The following is a 22,448-nucleotide window of genomic DNA, read 5'->3' as shown; positions in this document are numbered from 1 at the left end:
ATGGGCCAGAGGAAGCTTCATACTTTAGGAATTGTCTCTAACCCAGTGGAGCTCAGATCAGCTATAAGCATCTCCCTTGTCAAAGACATGCCCTTCACTGGTCAGGGAGGAGCCTTCTGCTTGGACCAGGAATCCTGCAGCTCAATCAGCAGGGTGGGAGCATATCCTGGGCCAACATGGGTGTTGTCACGGTGGCTGGATGCCAAAGAAGCAGCAGCCAAGTGGGCAGCCTGATATCATGACCTCTGTGGTGAGTAAAGGACAGCCAGCAGGATTGTGTGAGTGAACAATCTGACAGTAAATAAGGGGCCAACCACCAAAATGGAACCAAAATAAGAAATATGGTGGGAAATATTTAGATTATACTATTCTGAAGACAATGAGAATTTAAATAAAGTTGAGATAGCCTAATCTCCTTATCTTTCCTCAACCAGTTAAATTCAAACACAATTCTACAAATGTCATTCATTTTTCTATAGTTTTTAATCTGAAAGTCTGTTGAATTCTTTATATGGGTCAAAATATAGCCTGTTTGCCACCCTAAACACTTACCTTGTTCTTCCCAGACACTTCATTTCTCAGCACCTCCATCTTTTTAGCAATTATATAAAACTTCCTTCTTTTCAATTAAATATTTAATAAATTGATATAATTCTTATGTGTGTCAGTTCATTTATTCCGAGCATGTATTTATTCAATGATTATTAATAATGATGTTCATAGATTTAAAACGCATATTACAAGTCTCTTGTTGGGAACTTTGTGTAGTATTTTTTCATTCTTTCCTATCATCTATCAACACTTTTATTGGTGAGTTTACTAACCTTGTCTTTTTTTTTTTTTTAGAAAGTGAAATTAATTCAGTACTAAATTGATCCATCTTCATTTACTACACCTGAGTTTATCTCTAAAGTTAAGAATAGTTTTATTCCTATGAGTTGTTCCCTCATTCCTTGTGAATATTTAAATAATTGCTAAATGTCTTACTCATAAAGCCAAATATAACTTAGAATAAAATATTTTACTCTTTTAGACTGTTCCAAGCCTCTACAGATTATATCACACTCGCCAACTTACTGAATAACAATTACTGGAATACCCTTATATTCTAGTGAGTTACAGAACCTTGCAAATGTCCATTCTCTCTTTATAAATGAAGGTGATAAGAAATAGTAGAAAAGTTGTCTAGTTAATGAGATGTGATATTTATAATTTGTTTTTTTAAGAAGTTACTTAAGTAAAACATAGAAAATAAGAGGGGTAAAACAGTTGTTTACTCACTCTACATATTAGTTCCTTACAGTATACCATATGGACAATTTTTTTTTCAACATATGAAATTTATTGTCAAATTGGTTTCCATACAACACCCAGTGCTCACCCCAAAAGATGCCCTCTTCAATACCCATCACCCACCCTCCCCTCCCTCCCACCCCCCATCAACCCCCAGTTTGTTCTCAGTTTTTAAGAGTCTCATATGCTTTGGCTCTCTCCCACTCTAACCTCTTTTTTTTTTCCTTCCCCTCCCCCATGGGTTTCTGTTAAGTTTCTCAGGATCCACATAAGAGTGAAAACACCATATGGACAATTTAAATAAACTTCCTGAGACATAGATCCTCACTATAATACATAGCATTGTAAAACTTAGTTATACTTAATGAGGCTATCTACATGCCCCAATCAAGAATATTCAACAATGAAAAAAAAAAATACTCAACAATGTTCTTTTGTTGTCATAGTCTTCTCTTTCTCTATATTCCTATAAAACTATTTAAAAAGCAGGGGTATCAATTGTGATAAAGTACATTGAGTAAGATCCCTATCTTATCAAAAATATTTCTTAGAGTAGGGACTATTTTTGGATAATTGGACAACACACCTGTTTAGAATTATTGGGGCTATTCTCTTTTAAAGCTAACATTTTTTTAAGCACTAATATAGAACGGGCATTGTTCTATTTGCTTTACATGTATTAATTCATTTGATCCTCATTCACAATGAATTAGGTCTATTGGTACTCACATTTTACTAATAATTAAACTGAAGCATAAAAAGGTTAAATATGTTGCCCAAGTTCACATAACTTGTAAACTGGATATCGGAAAAACTAAATCTAAGGAAAGATCTAGATATCCATTGGTTTGGCCAACCTTCACTGATACCTCTTGAGAGAATAGAAAATGGACTCCAGGTCTCTAAACATCTAGTGAACATCTCTTTCCATAAATTCATGCTACTTTATATTTTCAGAAACAGTCACACAAAGTTCAAAGGAGAGAGTGGTAACTTCTGGCAGATGTGAGTGGGAAAATTAAAAACTGGCATGTGATCTGAGTCTTTGAGGATAGGCAAGTTTTCAAGTGGCAAAGATCGGAAGGTAGTCTAGAAATGGATCATCATGGGCAAAATGATGGAAATAAAAAACCTGAAGAGACGTGAAAGGCATCTGAGAGAATCTAGGCATAGAGGTAAAAATTTTAAAAAGTGGAGACAGAGAAATTGGAATGAAGTTCCTTCGGTAAGTTTAAAGTTGATGAGGCTTAATGATATATTAAATTTTAGAATAAGAGAAATACAGAAAATGTTCTTTTTTTCCATTTTGAGTAATGTAAGTGGCCATATGTGTGAGTTCCAATTTACAATCACCAGCAGATATATACTATGAATTCATTTGAAAGTACACATAGGATAAGAGTATATAATGTCATCAGTCTTACCCAATATTCTCTCTGAGACAATAAGCTGAAGCACATGCAATAGCAGACTAGGTTAATGTCTGCCATGGTATCCATGTCAAAAGCCTGGCTCTATTCTCTTAGAATAGACTACTCTACAGTCACAAGGATGGACCTCTATTTGGAAACAAACCTGAATATTGTGAATATTTACATAGGTTTATAACACTTCCTCCTTATATAAATGCTAAGTACTGAATTGTCATAAGTGATTGGACCAATTGCATATTCTACAGGAATACCCTAAAGTTCAGGTATAGGCATACTCATGTGGTTGCAGCCATCAGACCTTCAAGTTTAGTGGGAGCAAAACGTGTCCACATAGACATTCCTTGCTCTCCAAATAGTTCCTATGCTAAGCTCCCTGCCTTCTAGTCTACCCTGATATACTGGTATATTTGTTATAAAAAATTTGGGTAATAAACACAAGCATAAAAAGCAAATATAATCTAAAATTTTCCATAAGTACTAACTTCAGAACAACCACTGCATGCATTTTACTGAAAGTACATTCATTTTTTTCTATGCATATGCATGCATATATATATTTGCAGCTGGGCTTCAAATCCTTGTCTCTAGTGAACTCTAATGTCCATCTTTTTGAATAGTATTAATGTGTTATTACATCCAGAAAAGCCAATGCTTAAACCATACCATTACTCAGCTGATTGATCACAGTAATAACGATGCCATTAATTTCTTGGGAACTTTTCCTTCTCATCTGCTTGTTTCTGATAATATAATATTCCTAAGAGCAAAGCCCACCCTTTGAAGAGGTTGCACCCAAAACAGCTGACTCTCTAAGAGACTTCTGGTCCTCAAAAATATCATCATTTCTAAAACTAAGCTGGAATTTAGTACAGATCGGACTATGGTTAATTATTTATAGCACTAAATTTAGATATAAAGATATAAAGCAGTCCTGAATCTCACACAATAATTACAGGAGCATTTCCAAATTTCACTCACAGACTGGCACTGGTCGTCACACTGTTGAAAAGACTATTCATTCCCCATTGAATTGTCTTGGTACCTTTGTCAAAAATTGACCATTAATATGCTAGAATTTATGGACTCAATTCTTATTCTATTGATCTGTATATCAATCGTTATGACAGTAAAACACTGTTTTCATTATTACAGCTTCATAGTAAATTTGGAAACCAGGAAAATGAGTCCTCCAAATTTGCTCTTCTTCTTCAGGATTGTTTTGGTGATTCTGGGTCCCTTGCACTTCCAGGCGAATTTTAGGATCATCTTGTTAATTTCTTCAAAAACAGATTGTTGGGATTTTTATACAAATTCTGTTTAATCTGTATATTATTTAGAGAGTATTACCATTTTAACAATATGAAATCTTCCAATTCATGAACATAGAATGTCATTCCATTTGTTTAGGTCTAATTTAATTTTTTTCAATGTCTTACGGTCTTTAGAATATAAGTTTTCTACCGTTTTTGTTAAATTATTCCTAAGTATTTTATTTTTTCTGATCTGTGGTAAATGCAATTTTTCTTAATTTCACTTTTGGATTGTTCATTGTTGGTGCACAGAAACACAACTGATTTTGTATATTGATCTTATATCTGAAAGCCTTGCTGAACTTATTAGCTCTACTAGTTTTTTTTTTCACTGATTCCTTAGGATTTTCTAAATATAAGATCATGTCATTTGCACATAAAAATACTTTTACTTCCACTCTCACATAGATGGCTTTTATTTATTTTTCTTGCCCAATTGCCCTGGCTAGAACAATGGTGAATAGAAGTGAGGAGAACCAACATCCTTGTCTTATTCTTGATCTTAGATACAAAAACATTCAGTTTTCACCACTAAGTATCATGTTAGTTTTTCACAGGTGGACTTTACAGACTGAGAAAGTTCCTTTCCAGTCCTAGTTTGTTGAGTATTTTTATCATGAAAGGGTGATGAGTTTTGTCAAATGCTTCTTCTGATTAAGATGATCCCGTGGTTTTTGTCCTTTATTCTATTGATATGATGCAGTCCCTCAATTGATTTTCAGTAAACTCATCTTGCAGTCCTGGGATAAATCTCACCTGATCATGGGTATTTTTATATGTTACTAGATTTGATTTGTTGATTTTATTGAGGATTTGAATCTACATTCATAAAAAATAATTTGTTTGAGTTTTCTTTTTTTCCTAATGTCTTATCTGGTTTTAGGATCAGGGCAATACTGGCCTCATAGCATGAGTTGGGAAATGATCCTCTTTTGTTTTTTGGAATAGCTTGTGAAGAAATTATACTAATTCTTCCTTAAATATTTGGTCATATTTTGTTCTTCAAGTTTTTCTATTTTTACAGTTTTAAACATGCAACTCTGATAGCATGCCCAATGGGAGGATATAAATGTCCACTCTTTCACTCTGTAAACCTGAAATTAATCTATGGCATTTATGATCCACAACCCTATTGTCAAAGTTTGAGTTAGTCACAGGAAAAAGAAGTCCCCGAATTCGTCCTTAAAAAGTTTTCCAAGTTAAAAAGAGAGAGAGAGACAGTAGGGAAACATTTATCTCGGGCATGAACTGTTTCTCCTGTACCCCCAGTTCTCTTCCATTTAGCGACCCTCCCCAACGCAGGGCTCCGAGCCTCGTGCGCAGGGATCTGGTAGGTGACACTGGGGATGACTGTGGCATCCTCCCGCTTCCGTCAGCATCTGGAGAGGGAGGGGGTTGGGCCAAGAGGGTCTCCAGGGGCGGGGCGGAGGAGGAGAGAATGCAAAACAGTGCCTCATCCCTGGAACCTACCGAGCAGCAACGCCCCTCGCTATAAATTCAGAGCTGCCGCGTCGCGGACGATTCCAGCGCGCTTGTCAGCCCAGGGCCCCAGGCAGTGGTGGCAGGCACGGCGAGCATCTGTTTCGGGCTGGGACGGTGACTGATGGGGAGCAGCCCGAGCGAACCCCGGGAGTGAGGGCGCACCGCCGGGACGCGGAAGACGCGGGCGGAAGCCCCGCACCAGCGCTGCCAACTCGCTGTCCGACGTGAGCTCAGGGCCCCGGGCGCGGGTAAGTCGACCAGGACTGCCCAGGCAGATTCGGGGGCCGCGGGGCGGGGCTGGTCAGTTTCCTGTCAAGGTGTCCTCACCGCGGGTGCTGTGCTGGTGGGCTCCCGGGGACGAAGGAGAGAGAGAGCTCAGTTCCGGTCGGCGCCCACCGGGAACTGGCTGCCTTTCCCCAAATCAGGTGAGGGGCGCCTGGGTTGCAGGGAACAATTTGAGATTGCTCGCTGCGTGCCCCCAAAAGGTCATTCTGATTTGACCAGACTCTTTCGACTACAAGCCAGAAATCTGCAGAAATGGGATCCAACCAAATAAACTTTCTTCCCGAGGCTTTTAGCTAACTCTTGTCCTTTAACCGTGTCCTGAGTAAGAAGCTGGTAGAACTCCGCGGGGCGTCCATTTAAAAGTTACGCTACTCCGAAGGTGAAGTTAAGAGTGTCCCACCCTCCCCCTCTGCTTCCCAGGAAACGCCCAGCATGGCTCTTCTTCCCCTCACCCCTCCCCTCAAACCCTGTGTGTCCTTGGTACTGTGCGCCGCCCCCACCAGGGACAAACTGTCCCACCTTCAGGTGTCCCCAGGTGCCCTCTGATTCATCAGATTGGTGAGGGGGAGAAGCTGGGGTGTCTCGACACCCCAATCTCCATAGCCCTGGTCAGTCCACATTTGTAACTGAGGCGCGATTTTAAGAGAAGCTTCTGGTTGGCCCCTTCCCTCCACACCACCTATCTAGCACCCCATTCTCCAATTCTCTTAACTGTGCAGCCCAGTCTCTCTACAGCGCCAGCCTGCTACTTCTCCCCAAGACCTCAGCGAGTCTTTCCCAAAGTGTCTCCTGCCCCATCGTCTTTGGGCACCCAGTAGAAACCCCGTTATTGTATCCATCTAGGGCTTCTTTACCTAATCTTTGTTTTCTGGCGGTGTATCAGAATCCCACTACTGGAGCCCTCCGAGCCTCCTCTTCTCAGTAAAAGTTTGGGTGCTCATTTTCCCCTGGGATCAAATTTGGGAGTTGGCTATATTTATGTCTAGTGTCATTCAGAGAAGAGAAAGTAACAGTGAAGGATGCAAGAAATCTGGCACACACTGTTCTGTTTTATAACTTTGTTGAGCAACTTGTTTCTCCTATTAGGTACCTCATCCCCAACATGATTCTCTTGATAGACACCATCTGAGTGGCCTGGGTCCCCGGGTGTTTATTTCCTTTAGCATTAGCTATAACCCTTTTGTAAGTCTTCTCGAAGAAACTGCCTGCTCCCCTGCCTCCTGTAGTGTTTCCCTAGCTCTAAAGGCCCCACCTAGGTCATCTGTCTCAGGCTGTGGTGGATTCTGCCACCCTCCTGGCAGACAGTGCAGGGGCAGGGAAGCACAGGAAGCCGGCGAATGGAGAGACCCACTTAACTGGCTGCTTGCTTTCAGGAGAGTTATTTCACAACCCTGAACCTCAGGTCCCTGACCATAAGGTTCCCTCCAGTGATAAAATTCCTTGATTCCTTTTGTTTCCTATTTATTTGCTTAAAAAATAGTAGTCTAAAATAATTACCCTTTTGCCCATGCTTAGGACCCTCAAAACTCTCTAAATAACTCTCCTGGTATATTACCTATTCTGGAAAACCATTAGGTTTCCAGCGCTGGCTCCAAAAGTCCATCCCTCCTGATAATGGCTGGCAGTTCCCATAACGTGGTGTAAAGCTCAGGGAGTGTACCCTAAGTTGCCAGGTCTCAGCATTTGCTAAAGTTTCACATTTATGAGTGTCGAGTCTGTCATCTACTCTGTCTCTCCCTTTTTTTCCTGACTTCCTTGTTCTTTGTGGCCATCCCGAAGCCTCGATTCCTGGTTCGGCTCTTCTTTGATCTTAAACTGAATCACTTGCCCCATCATCCAACTCAGAAGAAACCTAGTGTTCTTCTACTGGTTCCACTGATGCCAAAGAAAGAATTACCTTCCTTGAGATTTATAAAATGTCTTTCAGTCACTACATTGCTTTGCCAATGCTCCCCATCTCAAGAGTTCTGAGCTTAAATCTTTACTGTCATTCTCTAACCCTGGTTGTGTTAAAAAAAAAAAAAAAAGCAAATTTACGGATTGTTCAGGTTTCTTGCCGTGTGTGTGTGTGTGTGTGTGTGTGTGTGTGTGTGTGTGTTCTAGTTTGAGGTAAGAAGTGTGTGGGTGTGGGGGTGTGTGTGCATTTTTTGGTCTGTTGCTGCTGCTTATTACTGTTGTTGTTACTATCACTAATAATTTGCCCAATTCGAGAGGGAAAATAAATGAAAGAAAATTTAATCTGCTACTTAACAAAAGCCCAGGTAAAATACTTAGCTGAGAGGCATTTAAAACTAAGAGTTTAATCATATGGTGAATATCTCCATGTCCTTTTCAAACAGATAACGGACTTGCTATGTTTTGTTTTCAAATTTGTTACAGGGACCTAGACCAGTCCCATAATGCTTGCATGTTTTGGCTGCCTGATGCAGGCTCCCGGCCTCTGGCCCCACACTCATTAGTTTACCTAGTGTTTTGCCTTACTCAGTCATGACTGGGCTATGCCAGAGAGTCTCCCAAGTAAGCTAGCAAATTAGGAATTTTACTTAGCTGTTGGACGTAAATCCAAGTGTTGTGAGGGTTGGAAAGCTGTCCTGAAGACACACTGTGGCAATAAACAAATATAGAGCCAGACCAGCAAACTATGACAAAGCAGTCAAGGCCAGGTTAGGAATGCTCTTCTCCCAGGTTATCTAGTAAACCGGGTAAATCACCTATTAAATTCATTACCACTGGAAAGTGCTATTATTTTTCTTCAAATTATGTCTAAGGGTTCCCTTACAAAACTGCCTAAAGTCATTGGATTACATGGTTTGTGTATCTTGTCATGTAGGTACTTATTAAAATAGTATGCCATAGTTCCCATAAGTAAAAGTAAGTTTTGTTCCATTTCTAGCCTAAATTTAGCTATTATTTTATATTTTATTCATTATGTGAATTTTAGCTACCAAAATTCAACTTTTTGATAGCTTAATACATAAAACCATCTTAAATCAAGTAGTCCGTTAGGGATTTAAAGTACTATTTAACTGAACTGGCAAATGACCACCATTATCCTCTTAAAGCTCTAAAACACATCCAAAATAAATGACATCAAAAAAAGAAAAAAAAAGCTATAAATTTGCCAAATGTTTTATTAGTCAGTGATAATTTTAATGATATTTGACAAGTGGAAATAGAAAACAAAAGTTTATATCTAGAACAGTGATAGAAATGGAAATAAGTGAATCTTGATATTAGTAGTTGTATTAACATTAAAAGTTTTGCTGATTTTTGATTCCTTCTCTTCATAGCATATGGTCACAAGGGAAGAAGATTCCATTGAGTATTAAAAACAAAATCATCTTTCAAATATTTTACTAACATAGAATTCACTACATGCTGTAAATATTGTATGACTGCTATATTTTACGTTATTCTTATAGCTCAGTTTAAAAGAGATTTTATTTGTCTGGTTCCTAAATAGGTGCATCATTCAAATGTCTTAAGTGGAAATAAATGTCTAGAATTTGCAAATGATCATTAGAGTTTCCTTCATAGATCTAAGAGTATTTTAAATTGTGTTGCTAGTATCACATTTAATTATTTTTCTAACATTTACTAGTTTAGAAAATGGGTGAAGAAATGGGTATGCTTTGTTTTTCCTAATCACATTGAGCCTTCATATTCAAAGTCCTAGGTCTAAATGTCCTTAAAATTTAAAATTATAGATTAATAATCCTTCAGTTGGGGTGAAATTTTATGTGATTTCTTGTTCCTTTTATACACATATAAGCTGTTTTATTCTTCACCAAATTATGTTAAAACTTATTTAGATCAGTGGATTTAATACTTTGGTTAACTTCAGAGTAGGAATATTGGAGTCAAATACATGTTTGTGTACTATTAAAGAGAGTTTATGATTGCTAATTTGCTCTCTAAGATGTCTTTAGCTATTTACCAATTAATATTAATCAAAGCTCCTCTTATCCAACTTGGGAAATAAAGAATTATATGTAGAAGATACTTACAGAGGGAATACTATGGATCTGAGTGATGTTAGATCCTTACGAACACATGAAAGTATAAAAATGGTCTTGGCCCTAGAGAGATGTTGGTCAAACTGAGTATATATTTGGCTATGAGTCTCTCCAAACATCTTAGTGCCACTGGGGTGGAAAGCCATTTAAAAATAAGCCTCCTTCTGTCCTACCTTTCAGAGCAGGTAGAACGTATGCTGGGGTCACACTGTTTGATTTCAGCCACTTCCATAATATCTACCACAACTTTCCCTTCCTTATGGGAGTATACCTCCTTTGATACTATGAACCACATCCAATTCATCTTTGTATTCTATTACTGAATACTCCACACATCACTTTCTTGCCTGTTTGTTGTCTGTTTGTTTTCAGCTAAAGCTATGGAAAATATATTTTTCAGATCCCTATAGTTTAGAAGAGATATATTAGAGAGAAACCATTTGTCTAATCTCATTTGAGTAGAGTATCCTATTATACACAATAAAATGGCTTGAAATTGATGCTTTATTCTTAGTAACTGGGGAATTATTAATACTGTTTTTTTAGTCTAAAACAATAATGGCAAGGGGGAAAGTAGAGAATAGAGTAAGAAATGGAGAAACAAAATAGAAGTTGAAATAGCAAATCAGTGGTTCTTTAGGCAATAGGGAAAAGGCAAGGCAAGCATATTACAATCACTTGGGATTTTAAATCTGTACATATTGTCTACACTTCCCTTATTCCCATTTTCCCTACTGAGAACCACTGTATTATAAATTAGAAGCAACCATCCACCATTGTCTCAGGTGTTAAGGCAAAGACCAGCCTTGTGGGCAACACGTGGGAACTTGTGAGAAATGCAGACTTTCTGACTCCACCCAGACCCATTGAAATCTGCATTTTTAACAAAAACCCCAAGTGATTCAAATGCAAAATGAAGTTAGAGAAGTCCAAGTGTGCATACAGCACCCAGGACTTGTTAGGAATAATTGCCTAGAGGTTATATTGGCTTTTTAATAAATTAACATTTTTACATAAAGCTAACATTTATTGAGCACATATAATAATATGCCAGACACAATGTTCAGCCTTTAATATTGTTTTTATATAATCCTCACAACATCCCTATGAAATAATCACTGCTTTATCCTCATTTTATAGGCTGGGATACTGAGTAATAACAAGATAAGAAACTCACCCAAATATGGTAACTGGTAGAGTCAAGATTGAAACACAGGAATTTTGATTCCTGTCCTCTTACCTGCCACGCCGCACTGTCTGCTCTACACTACACTGCCTGCTTTTTAAGGCCAACTAATTATTTGAGAATTTATTTCACATTATCATTTGAAATCAAGTTCTGTTTCCCTCATAGAAAAAATAAGATCTATTCTATTTTAGTTGCAACATTTGCCTGTCATATTCACCTTTAAGTGAAATAATGGAGAATTCTAAAAATTCTTTCTTTAGGTGGGAAATAAATACTAAAATTATGAAAGCTCATTATTTAAAACTTAAGATTCAATATCTCTGTTTTTCTCATAACTTACCTATAATTTACTCATTTTATCTTTGAGTATTCTGATGCTATAAAAAATGTTTTCTCTTGAACAAGTCATTCCCTACGTATACAAACTATTAAGCCTTCCAACTCAAATTATATATCACTCTTTCAGCTTTTAATATAAACACTTATCTACAAGCATGGTTCACAAAACTAGTTGAATATAGTTACTTACTAGTCAGTTTGCAAGCAAATGGTGACTTATGTTAAGCCAGTGACTCCCCAGATGATTCAGTCTCTGAACGATTTCTCCCAGTGCATGTAGATTTTCTGAGAGCTGTCAGTTGGATTTGGCCAAAAGCCTGTTGTTCTGACAGGGGCTCATTGATGTTGGTCAAAAGACTGAAGTGAGTCTGGGTTCCCTGTGATCACGTTTGAGAGGAGAGGTGTGTCAACAGGACTGAGCAGCTATAATTTTCTCAGTGATAAAGGGACATCCTTGGGAGATGGAACTTCACCAGCTGCTTAGATCGAGAACTTTAAGCAGCCCTAACAGTACAGTGTCTAATTTGTAACTTAAGGCTTAGGACACAACCAACCCAGGCTGCCATAATGCCAAGCACCTGGGGCTTAGAGGGGCGGTAGTGCCCAGGAGACATCCTGCATGTAGCAGCAGAGTTTCTTAAAGCTAATAAGTGATAAATGATACAGCAGTGACTGTCTTATGACCTTTTACAGTCCTGCTGGTCTCAGTGAGCCCAAATATTTGTGACTGGGGCTGCATAGAATCTGCACCAGGTTTTTTCCTAAACAAATTGAATGAATGAATGAATGAATGACCTCACAGCATTTCTTCTAGTAAACTTTATACATTTATACTTTTATTATTCCCTTCACTTTTTGACCCAAACTCTTCTCGATATCCAATTAAATGTATTTTACATGTTTCTAAATCTGTGTAGTATGCTGCTAGAACAAGAATGTTCCATTAACCCAGCTTTAGTAATCTTTCCATTCAAATGATGTCACTTCACGTAAAACATGTTGTACCATGATGGATCCCAGCCCTTAACCTTCACACAGTTAATTGCTGCCACTTTATCAGGAATGGAAAAGAATCTGATGTGATTCCTACGTAATGATTTCTTGAATGTGTTGTGGCATTTGGTCTACTGAGTTAACAGAATACATTTTTGAGAGGAACACAAATCTATTCTTTTACATTTCTGTTAGGTTAAGCCATATGATGTGACATTATATAGCCATTTTTACATATTTAATAATATTTAATGGCAAGGAAAGATAATCACTATAGAGCAATATGAAAACACAAATCATGAGTGTGGTCCAGTGTGTGCGTGTGGGTGTTTAGATTACTGTCAAGTTGCCATTAAGGCCTTACTTGGGTCATTGGTATTCTAATGGAAACAGTTCTATTAGCACTGATTTGTGATTAAAATAACCGATATATTTTTTTAAATGTCTGCATCACTGTGAACCAGATAAGACTAGGAAAAATATATAACAAATCTTAGAAGCTTTTGAGGGTTATTAAGATCAAGGCTAAGATCAAAAGTGACTTTTTTCTTTCCTTTTTTTTGTATGTGCTTTCAGTTTGTCTCGGAATTACTACTACTTTCAATCTAACCCACTCTAGATTTCAGATCTTTAGACAACTGCCATTAACTGTGTAGAGAATGATAATTGGTAAATCTGATACTTTCTCTAATTTTTTTTTTCCTGAGGGACACTAGTGCCCTACAAGAATTTAGATAATTAATATCATGGTAGTATTTTTAAGAGAGAAATAATCTTATGGGAAATTTCTTTTGCTATAACAACAAAACCACTGAAATATAGGGATAAAAAGAGATTCTCTAAGGCCAAAATCCTTCCATATAACACCATTATAGTAAAGTTGGTATACACTGTGGTTTAAAAGGTAACCTACACCACACCTATAGTCTTCCTGAATAACTTTTCAGCTTTAATAATATTCTTACTGAAAAGTGTCCCCCAAATCCATAATGACAAATATTGCTTAATTTGGCTACATAAGAAAATTAAAATATCATATGGTAAAAAGGACCCATAAACAAAGTCAAAAGAGAAACAGGAACTTGAGAAAGCTACTTGCCACACATTACATGTAAAATGCCAGTTTCCTGAATAGAACGTGAGCTCTTTAACATGAGAAGCAATGAACAGCCCAACTAAGAAATAAGCAAAACCCAGGTGTGTGGGTGGTTCAGTCAGTTAAGGTTTGATTTCCACTCAGGAACGCTGACTGCACACACAGCCGCTTGGATTTCTCTCTCTCCCTTTCTCTTTGCTCCTCCCCGCTCTCCCATCTCTCAAAATAAATAAACTTAAAAAAAAATAAATAAGCAAAGGCCATTAATGGGCAAACTAGTAGAAGAGTAACTACATACAATAAGGAAACAACAACAACAGAAAAAGCTCAACCTCATTTATAACTAAAGAAATGCAAATCAGGACAAATATGTACTTTTCATTTATAAGACTGACAAAAAAAATTTAAGATTTGATAAAAGCCAGATTTGGGGTATCAAAAATTAGTATGGCCTTTGTACAGGACATTTTTAAGTATCTTTCGAAAACTTGGAGTATGCAGTTTGCTTTAACAATCACATTTGAAACTTTTCTACTGGTATACCACTTAAAAAATGCACACATATAAATAGAATCATTGACGCATGTTTTTAAGCAGCCAAAATGAGAAACTAAAAAAAGAAAACCTTAAGATCCATTAACAGGGGGCTGGTTAAATAAATTATCATGAATCAGTGCAATGAATACTGTGTAGTCATCAAAATAAACAAGGTAGATTTATGCATATATTACAGATCTAGCCATGTTAAGTTAAAAAAAAAACACACACAACAGAATAGTAGGAGGTGTAAAATGAAAAACCGTGGATATACACATCTGTATGCATGTGTATACATTTTTAAAAGTCTTAAAAGGATACACGTGAAACTATTAGTAGTAAGGATCTCTAGGAAGTGCATCTAGAGAGACCATTACAGACAGCTAGGAGACACGTACTTTGATTTTACACTCCTTTGTAACTTGACATTTAAACCACATGTATGTATTACTACAATGAAAAATAAAAACAGAAATACAGAAAAAAGATCTCTTTTTAAGAAGATTTTTTAAATTATGGTAAAATAACACTCATATAGGTTTATATTAAAAAGGATCATTTATCAAAGTTTACCTGTAGATTCACAACGAAAAATCTAATCTATTATGATACTTCTTATACTAGGAGCTATGTCCACAGAAGTGTCTTAGAATAAGATTGCACTATTTTACCCAAAAACACGTTTTCTCCTTCTCCGGTGAGTATCTACAAGGGTATGAGGGAAGACGTTGACTACAACCAGGAAGAGGACGTAACCCCACGACAGACTGCCACTTAGTACGGCCTAACTCTACATAAGGAAAAATATATTCTCGATGTGGACCAGATGGTTTCATTCCCTTCAAAAACATTTTTAAGATGTAGTGTTAATACTTACTCTGTCAATTAAAAAATGAAAATCTGGCCATATTCAGTGAATCACATTAATCTTTTTGTCTTTCCAGATTTAATACATGGTAAATTGGTCTAAAATGGCCGAGTTTTCATCTGAATAAGACACTGAAGCCATCCTAGAAGTTCTGCATCCAGGTAAATGTCTTACACTTATAGCACGGTATTGGGCGGTTGTTTTCTCTAATGTGTCAATAGTGGAGGCAGCACAAGTCACATATATCATTGTCTAGTGACAGAAACAGAGGATGCAGAAAAAAATGAAATTCCACTCTTAATCTCATTCCTTATATGCAGCCTAAGAGCATATATTTATATGATTTTAAAGGTAAACCATGTTAGAATATTACCAAGATATTCATGTATTAATATAAACCATATGAGAGATCTGCAACCCCTCGGCAAGGATCTCCTTGTGGCCACGGATGGATTGCTCTGAACGGTACTCTTCACACTATGTAGGGCTTTAAGAGAAACAGGAGATTGTATTCTCTCCTCAGCCACCCAATGGGGCTCTGTGAAGCACTCACTTCCAAAAGCCATGCCCAAAGACCATATGTCCAAAGAACATAAACCTTAAAACTTGACCTGCTCACCTTCAGAAAATCCAGATGTCTCTCAGTCTTATTTTCATGAAAGTTGCCCTTACTCCAGTAAGATATAGGGAAAAGGGCAATGTGGAGTTGGAGACAAGGTACCCTTTAATCCCCACATAGCCTAGCCCTCTGGTAGGTATGAATCATGCAGCTGGGCATTACAGTCAGAACCTGAGAGGGCAGCATGAGTAATCAGGGACTGCTCTGTCCATCCATTTCCTGTCACATGGCCCTGCCTGATATTTTTCATAAAAAGACTCCTGGATTTTCCAGATCAAAAGCCTTTTTTCTCCTGACAAAAACTCAGCTCAAGGAACAAGCCCTCAACTTCCTAAATTAACAGGGAAGACATCCCCTAGTCCCTCCAGGGAGAATGAAACGAGTAGCTTATCTCCTTCTGAATATCTTGGGATTATATTTTATCAAAGCAGAAGATAGATAGGATAAGTAGTGGGTGGGTAGACAAATGTTGATTTTATTCTTCTTTGTTTCATTGGCAAGGAGGAAACAGTTGCTAGAAGGCACTCCATGGTGGAGTTAGGAAACTATTGAGGACTGCTTTAATCTTGGTGACAAAAATGGGTACATTCTACAGAGTTCTGCCACTGGAAATCTTTAGGTTTTAGGGATTTTTCATTTTGTTTTGTTTTGTTCTGTTTTTGTTTTTGAGGTACAGATAAGCTTAGAAAGCTGGGCTGTACATGTTTTCAGTAAAAATCCAGCTCTGGGAAAAGTACACTGAAATGTATGTCCTAATTAGAAAGGCACTAAGATAGGAAGCTTTATTTTACATCCTAAGAGTACTGAACAGAAGAAACTCTTTGTCCATAATATGCCATCAACCTTGTAACAGAAGAAGCAAGACAGTAATCCAGGGGAGTTCCTGATAGAAATTTCTATATAACAGCCTCCCTTCTCCTGTGTTTTGGAAGCCCCCGCTTTCTAACATTCACACATTTATAGCAAAATAAATATGATTTTTTTTGCTTACAAATAACAAAACAGTGGGGGAAAAAAACCCTCCATAAAATTAACTTTTTCAAACTTTTAGTTTCAGATGAATAAGCAAAACATGCTTAATTCTAAGTTATTTTTTGTTTGCTAAAGAACTGATGCTATACCAATTTGGCCACTAACTGCCAAAACTTTGCTTTGGGTTTCCTGTAAAACAATCTCCAAGGCCCCATGCCATCCATGGGCACTATACTGAAATGCAAAAGGTGTGTTCAGAAGGACCTTCTGAACATTGCAATGTCTCTTTTACCAACTTACGACCAGAGAACTCTGATCTCTTATTGATTTAAACCAGTAATGTGTAAACAGCATTTCAGGGCTTGTTTTATAGGACCAAAAGAATTTAAGTTGAAATCTACTTAGGACAAATGGGGAAAACCAGGACATTTAAAAGAATCAATAAAGACCATATTCCGTGGCTTAAAATCCGTAGGCCTGCACTATCCAGTGTGGTATTCCTGTGTCATGTGTGGCTACTCAAGTGTAAATGTAAATTAACTATATAATACAATGACACTAAAAATTCAGTTCCTCAGTTGTCCTAGGCATATTTCAAGAATTCCAGTAGATACATGCAGCCAGTGGTTACTCTAGTGGACAGCACAGATTTACAACATTTCTATCATCATAGAAAGTTCTATTGGATAGTATTCTATTGATAGTACTAACAACACAGTGGACTCTTCCACTGCTACTTGGTAAGCAATTGTTATGCTCTTTTAAACTTATTTGGAAATTTTAAAGTATTTTTTAAATTCTAATTTTCTCAGTTGCAGGGTATCTGGTATATAGTTCTCGCAGTAACTTTCTCTTGTTCTTATTTATTTGTGTATTAAGATACATGGGATTAAGTATCTTATGTACTCTTCTAAAGTTAGAAGTTCTTGGTTTTCTTAAAAATCGTGAGAAGAGGTACATGTAATTATACTGAACTAATAATATACAGCTGTTGGGTTCTTTACCCGCATCATTGACAACTCCAAGTAAAGAAAACTAGAAAAGATGTAGGGTCATCTTAATGACCCATATTTTTTTTATTCTGTATATTCTGTGAGGTTTGTTTTTCCTGCAGCAATAGATATGTCTCATTTGTACTGACCTAACTACAGCTGACTTCACATATTTTAAGAAATTGGAGAGTCAAGAAAAATAAGTATTAGACCACTTATTTCTTTTCTTCTCTTTTTATAGAAATGTACAAGGTATTAGAAGTCCCTATTTTTATTTCCAAATTATATGTATCACAGAGAAGAGTAGTTTGTTTTCAGTTTTTAATTAATGTAACCACCCCATTATAGTATATTCTTAAAGTTCTTAGTCACCATTTTTCCACTAATATGATCCCATTATTAAAATGTCAGTCTCAATTACTTTCTAGAAACTTATACCTAGTAGTTCAATTACATTTGGTTCCTGGACTAATGATTGTGTGTTACACAAGGCAAAAAATTAAAAACAACTTTGTCTTTGAGTCATCGAAGCATCAAGGATTTGAAACAGCTATATAACTAACTGTGAGATAAGCATTTAAATATCCACACTATATTCCCTTTACACATTTAATATTATTTTTCAATAAAAGCATATATAATAGAAATTTGCACCCAGTTTGGAATTATCAAGTATGAATCCTAGAGTCTTAGCAATGAAAAAAGGCAAAGTAAAGGGTAGCCATTTGAGGGGTGGTTCTTTCAATAAATAAACAAAAAAAGGTTTCTTTATAGAGTAACAGGTTTACTCCAAATAACCTATTATTTACAATATATGTATAGAAACACTGTTCCTAAGCTTGAAAAAAAATAGAACTAGATATGCTTAGCACCTAACTGACTAGGTAGGAGACTCACATTTGGATTACTGTTACTATTTTTAATAATTAAAAGAGCTCAGGGGTGCCTGGGTGGCTCAGTCGGTTAAGCGTCCAACTTCAGCTCAGGTCATGATCTCACAGCCCGTGAGTTCAAGCCCCACATTGGGCTTTGTCTGACAGCCCAGAGCCTGGAGCCTGCTTCAGATTCTGTGTCTCCCTCTCTCTCTGCCCTTCCCCCACTCACGCTCTGTCTCTCTCTCCTTGAAAAATAAACATTAAAAAAGTTTTTTTGTAGATAACAATAATTAAAAGAACTCAGAGAATTAGCATCTAAATGTAGAGGCTATTTTGCTGGCAGGGAGAACTTTTGATTAGTACCAAAAAATTGTCATCCTTCCCCTTCAACTAGTCATTCCTTTTAAGACTTTTAAGATTTAGAGGCACCTGGATGGTTCAGTCAGTGTCCAACTCTTGATTTCGGCTCAGGTCATGATCTCATGGGTTTGTGAGATTTAGCCCCATGTCAGGCTCTGTGCTGTGAGCAGGGAGCCTGTTTGGGATTCTCTCTCTCCCTCCCTCTGTGCTCCTCCCTCCCTCGTTCTCTCTCTCTCTCTCTCTCTCTCTCTCTCTCTCTCTCAAAATAAATAAACATTTTTTTAAAAAGGCTTTTAACAAGATTTATACATATAGGAATTTTTTTTTTTTAATTTCAGAAAGGTGTGGGATATCTTAGAAATGTAATAATAAAGCACAGACCTGGTAGAATGTAACCAGTTATCTGGGACTATGTCTTTGGCACCTTTCCAGAATTCAAACAAATGCTGGGGGCCCTGGGACGACAGGAACAATGTCATATTTCAAGCCCAAAATCCAATCAGGAGCAGCCTTCCTCCTCCTCTCATCCAGGCAAGGCCAAAATACTTCTATACACAGTATGGGTCACTACGGAAAGCAAACAGAGCTGCTGTAGATAAAACCAGGCTGTGGGTAAAGGCTGTCTCTTGACATAGACCCTGAACCTTGGCTCCTCAGCGATGCTCCCAAGTCAAAGAGGAAGAACAAGATAGGCATTTCACTGCTTCTGGTCCCTCTAGTATGGTCAGTGTCCAGAGCAGGAGGATAAAACAATTGTCTCAGCGATGTAAAGCCAAAAGTCCAACATGTTTTGGCAATGTGAAAGCAATGCAAATTCAAGTCGGTAATGACAACAGCTTCTTATGTGATACATATAACACTAATGGACCAGACGTACTTTATTCATCTCTAAACCAAGAATGCTAGTCTTCATTTTACATAGAACATGTTTATCTGTATACAGCTGAACAATTAAGGAGCTTTGGAAACGGCCCTATTTGTGAGAAGTACTGCCCACAGCACATCAGCTTGCTTTGGGATAACTGAAGTAGTAGTAAGCAACCCCTGGATTTCTGCTAGAATGTAGACTTAATTAGATGGGTGAGTTAGATAGAACATGCCATCTGAATTAAAGAGTAAGAAATAGAATATGTACCAAATAAGTGAAGGAAGATTCATAATTATGAATAAAACAATAAATGTCAATAAATTAAAAATTTTTATTTTAGGGGCGCCTGGGTGGCTCAGTCGGTTAAGCATCCTACTTTGGTTCAGGTCATGATCTCGCTCTTCCCGAGTTTGAACCCCACACTGGGATCTGTACTGACAGCTCAGAGCCTGGAGCCTGCTTCAGATTCTGGGTCTCCCCCTCTCTGCTCCTCCTCCACTCACACACTCTCTGTCTCTCGCGCTCTCAAAAATAAATAAATATTTTTAAAAGATTTATTTTAGCTTCTTTAAGATATATGACAAGTTTAACAGACCTAATTTAACATCTTAAAAGGAAGAGATCTATGTAACCTATTTTATGATTTTTATCTTCTTAGGAATATGTCTGACATCTTTAATTTTCACATTTTATCAATTTTTTTCTGTTTTTATTTTCTATGGTGTCACTATCCATCAACCCATATCGGTTAAGTTTATATAAATATACATATACATATATATTTTTTAGATATAGATAGATATAAAGATCCCAAGAGAAACCAATTCTGCAGTCCTCCTCAGCAATTCATTCTGCCAATTAAGAACCCTTAAGCTAAATAGAATAATTCATTTCACAGGAAACTTTTATTCAATATGTATAATTAGTTTTAGTTAACTTTATTAATGAAATGTCGCAAATCAATTAGGTTTGCAATAATCAGATGCTGAGGACCCAAGAGGGGCCATATCTCTCACAAGAGGGGAAGGTGATACACAATTTAGTTGGGAAGCAAATGTAATTAGATTTGATCAGTTGAGTATTTCTGTCCTGATGTGGAGTCAGGCACATACCCAAACCTGAATATATAGTTAAAACGCAGTTCAAAAACAGTGTGACTTAGAAAATGTCTTCATGGTCCTGTCAGCCACATACTGACAGCTGAAGCGGGCCTTTGAAACCACAGGTAGATACGTTTCCTTCAGGTAGTGCTGTGTTTTAAATTTCTCTTTCAAATCCAAATGCCTTTAAGAAGGACAGTATATAAACTCTCTTGTTTATCACAGACCCCATCATTCCCTGATAGGGTGCTTCACACATTTATTTAGCTGCCCAAATCCTGATGACATTTCAGTTTACAACTATTGTGATCTTACATATTATTGAATGGGTATTGGTTAATCGTAAAGTTTCTTTCCTCTGACTCTAAAATAAAAATATCAGGGGCTCGGTCGGTTAAGCATCCTATTTCGGTTCAGGTCATGATCTTACGGTTTGTGGGTTTGAGCCCTGCGTTGGGCTCTGTGCTGACAACTCAGAGCCTGGAGCCTGCCTTGGATTCTGTGTCTCCCTCTCTCTGCCCCTCCCCTGCTAGTGCTCTATCTCTGTCTCTCTCTCTAAAAAAAAAAAAAAAAAAAAAAAGCAAACATTAAAAAAATTTTAAATAAAATAAAAATATCAAATGTCATGACCATAAGAATCCTTCTGAATGAGAATTAATTAAATATAATTTATTCCTATTTAGGGTTGCAGTTTGCAACATAATCTGCTGTGATTCATTTAATAAGTAGTTTTGTTGGATACCCACGTGCCAGTCCCTGTTCTCAGCCCTGAAGACAAAGTGTGAACAGAAGACAAAAACCCCTGGCCTCACAGAACTTACATTCTAGTGCATGTACACAGAAAAACAATCAAGTAAAATATGCAATATGTTGCATAAAATGGAGACTAGAGCTAGAAATGAGAGGGGAAAGTGCAGTTTTAAAAGGATATTTAGAGAAAGCCTCCTTATAGTAAGAAGGAAGGAACTCTATGGACATCTGGGGAAGGACTCTTCTAGGCAGAAGCAAAGCATAAAGCAAAAGCAAAGGCCTTGGCAGTACGACACCAGCAAGTTCAAGGCACAGCAAACAGGCCAATATTCTTAGAAACCACAAAAGAAGAATGGATAACAAAAGGGAGATCAAGTTATCAAAGGCTAGCAGGACTAATAGGTAAAAACCAGAGACATTAAGAATGGATGCTACAAGAGAAGAAACAAATGATTAAACCTAAATGGTTTAAAGACAACATACTTTGAAATGTAGTAAAATGTTTCCAAAATCGAAGATTTTAATCTTACAAGAAGTCAGGTCTATGATTCAATCCCCAGTGGATGGTTCTATGGCTATAACTCAAACTCTAAATATTAAAATCCTGTATTTAATGTCACTTCCTCCTGGACACCCAAATGATATGTTTGGGGCCTTTGGTATACTCCAAAAATGCTTTGCCTATCACTAACCTGTAATCCATTGTCTCTGAAAGTAAAACTCCTCAAGCAATAAAGAGTTGGGGCTACACAACATTGCCGTTAGATTATTTTTAGTAAAAGCTCTGCATTCTTAGGCAAACAAATATTCCAGTGAACTTAACACCAGTGAACTTAACGAGTCCTAGGGATACTACCAGATGTAAAATGATTTCATATATTGATTATCCCATTTCAGCTATTTTATCTTCAAGTCCAACAAAAAGAAAACTCTGAATAAAAAGATACATTTGGGATTGTAAATGTGACATTACTCTACATATAACTAGGTATGAAATTATTTAATGGAAAATTTCAAATTCAACCAATCTTAAACATGTAAGATCGTCTGAATGAGAAGCAACGATCCTGA

The 22,448-nt window shown here is 37.2% G+C and overlaps 1 protein-coding gene across 1 annotated transcript in view; it reads left to right on the top strand.

The window, feature by feature from the left end:
- The first annotated feature begins 5,514 nt into the window (after positions 1–5,514).
- The window catches only part of AGTR1 (angiotensin II receptor type 1), a 43,883-nt gene continuing 26,949 nt past the window's right edge, over positions 5,515–22,448 (top strand). The window contains exons 1-2 of the mRNA XM_019439096.2: positions 5,515–5,766; positions 14,918–15,002. The gene's annotated coding sequence lies outside the window, so the exon portion shown is untranslated. The remainder of the gene's footprint in view (positions 5,767–14,917; positions 15,003–22,448) is intronic.

Source organism: Panthera pardus, unplaced genomic scaffold (genome assembly GCF_024362965.1).
Source record: "Panthera pardus isolate Hobbes unplaced genomic scaffold, ASM2436296v1 HiC_scaffold_16, whole genome shotgun sequence".
Lineage (NCBI taxonomy): Eukaryota > Metazoa > Chordata > Mammalia > Carnivora > Felidae > Panthera > Panthera pardus.
This window is presented reverse-complemented; position numbering and strand designations above follow the sequence as displayed.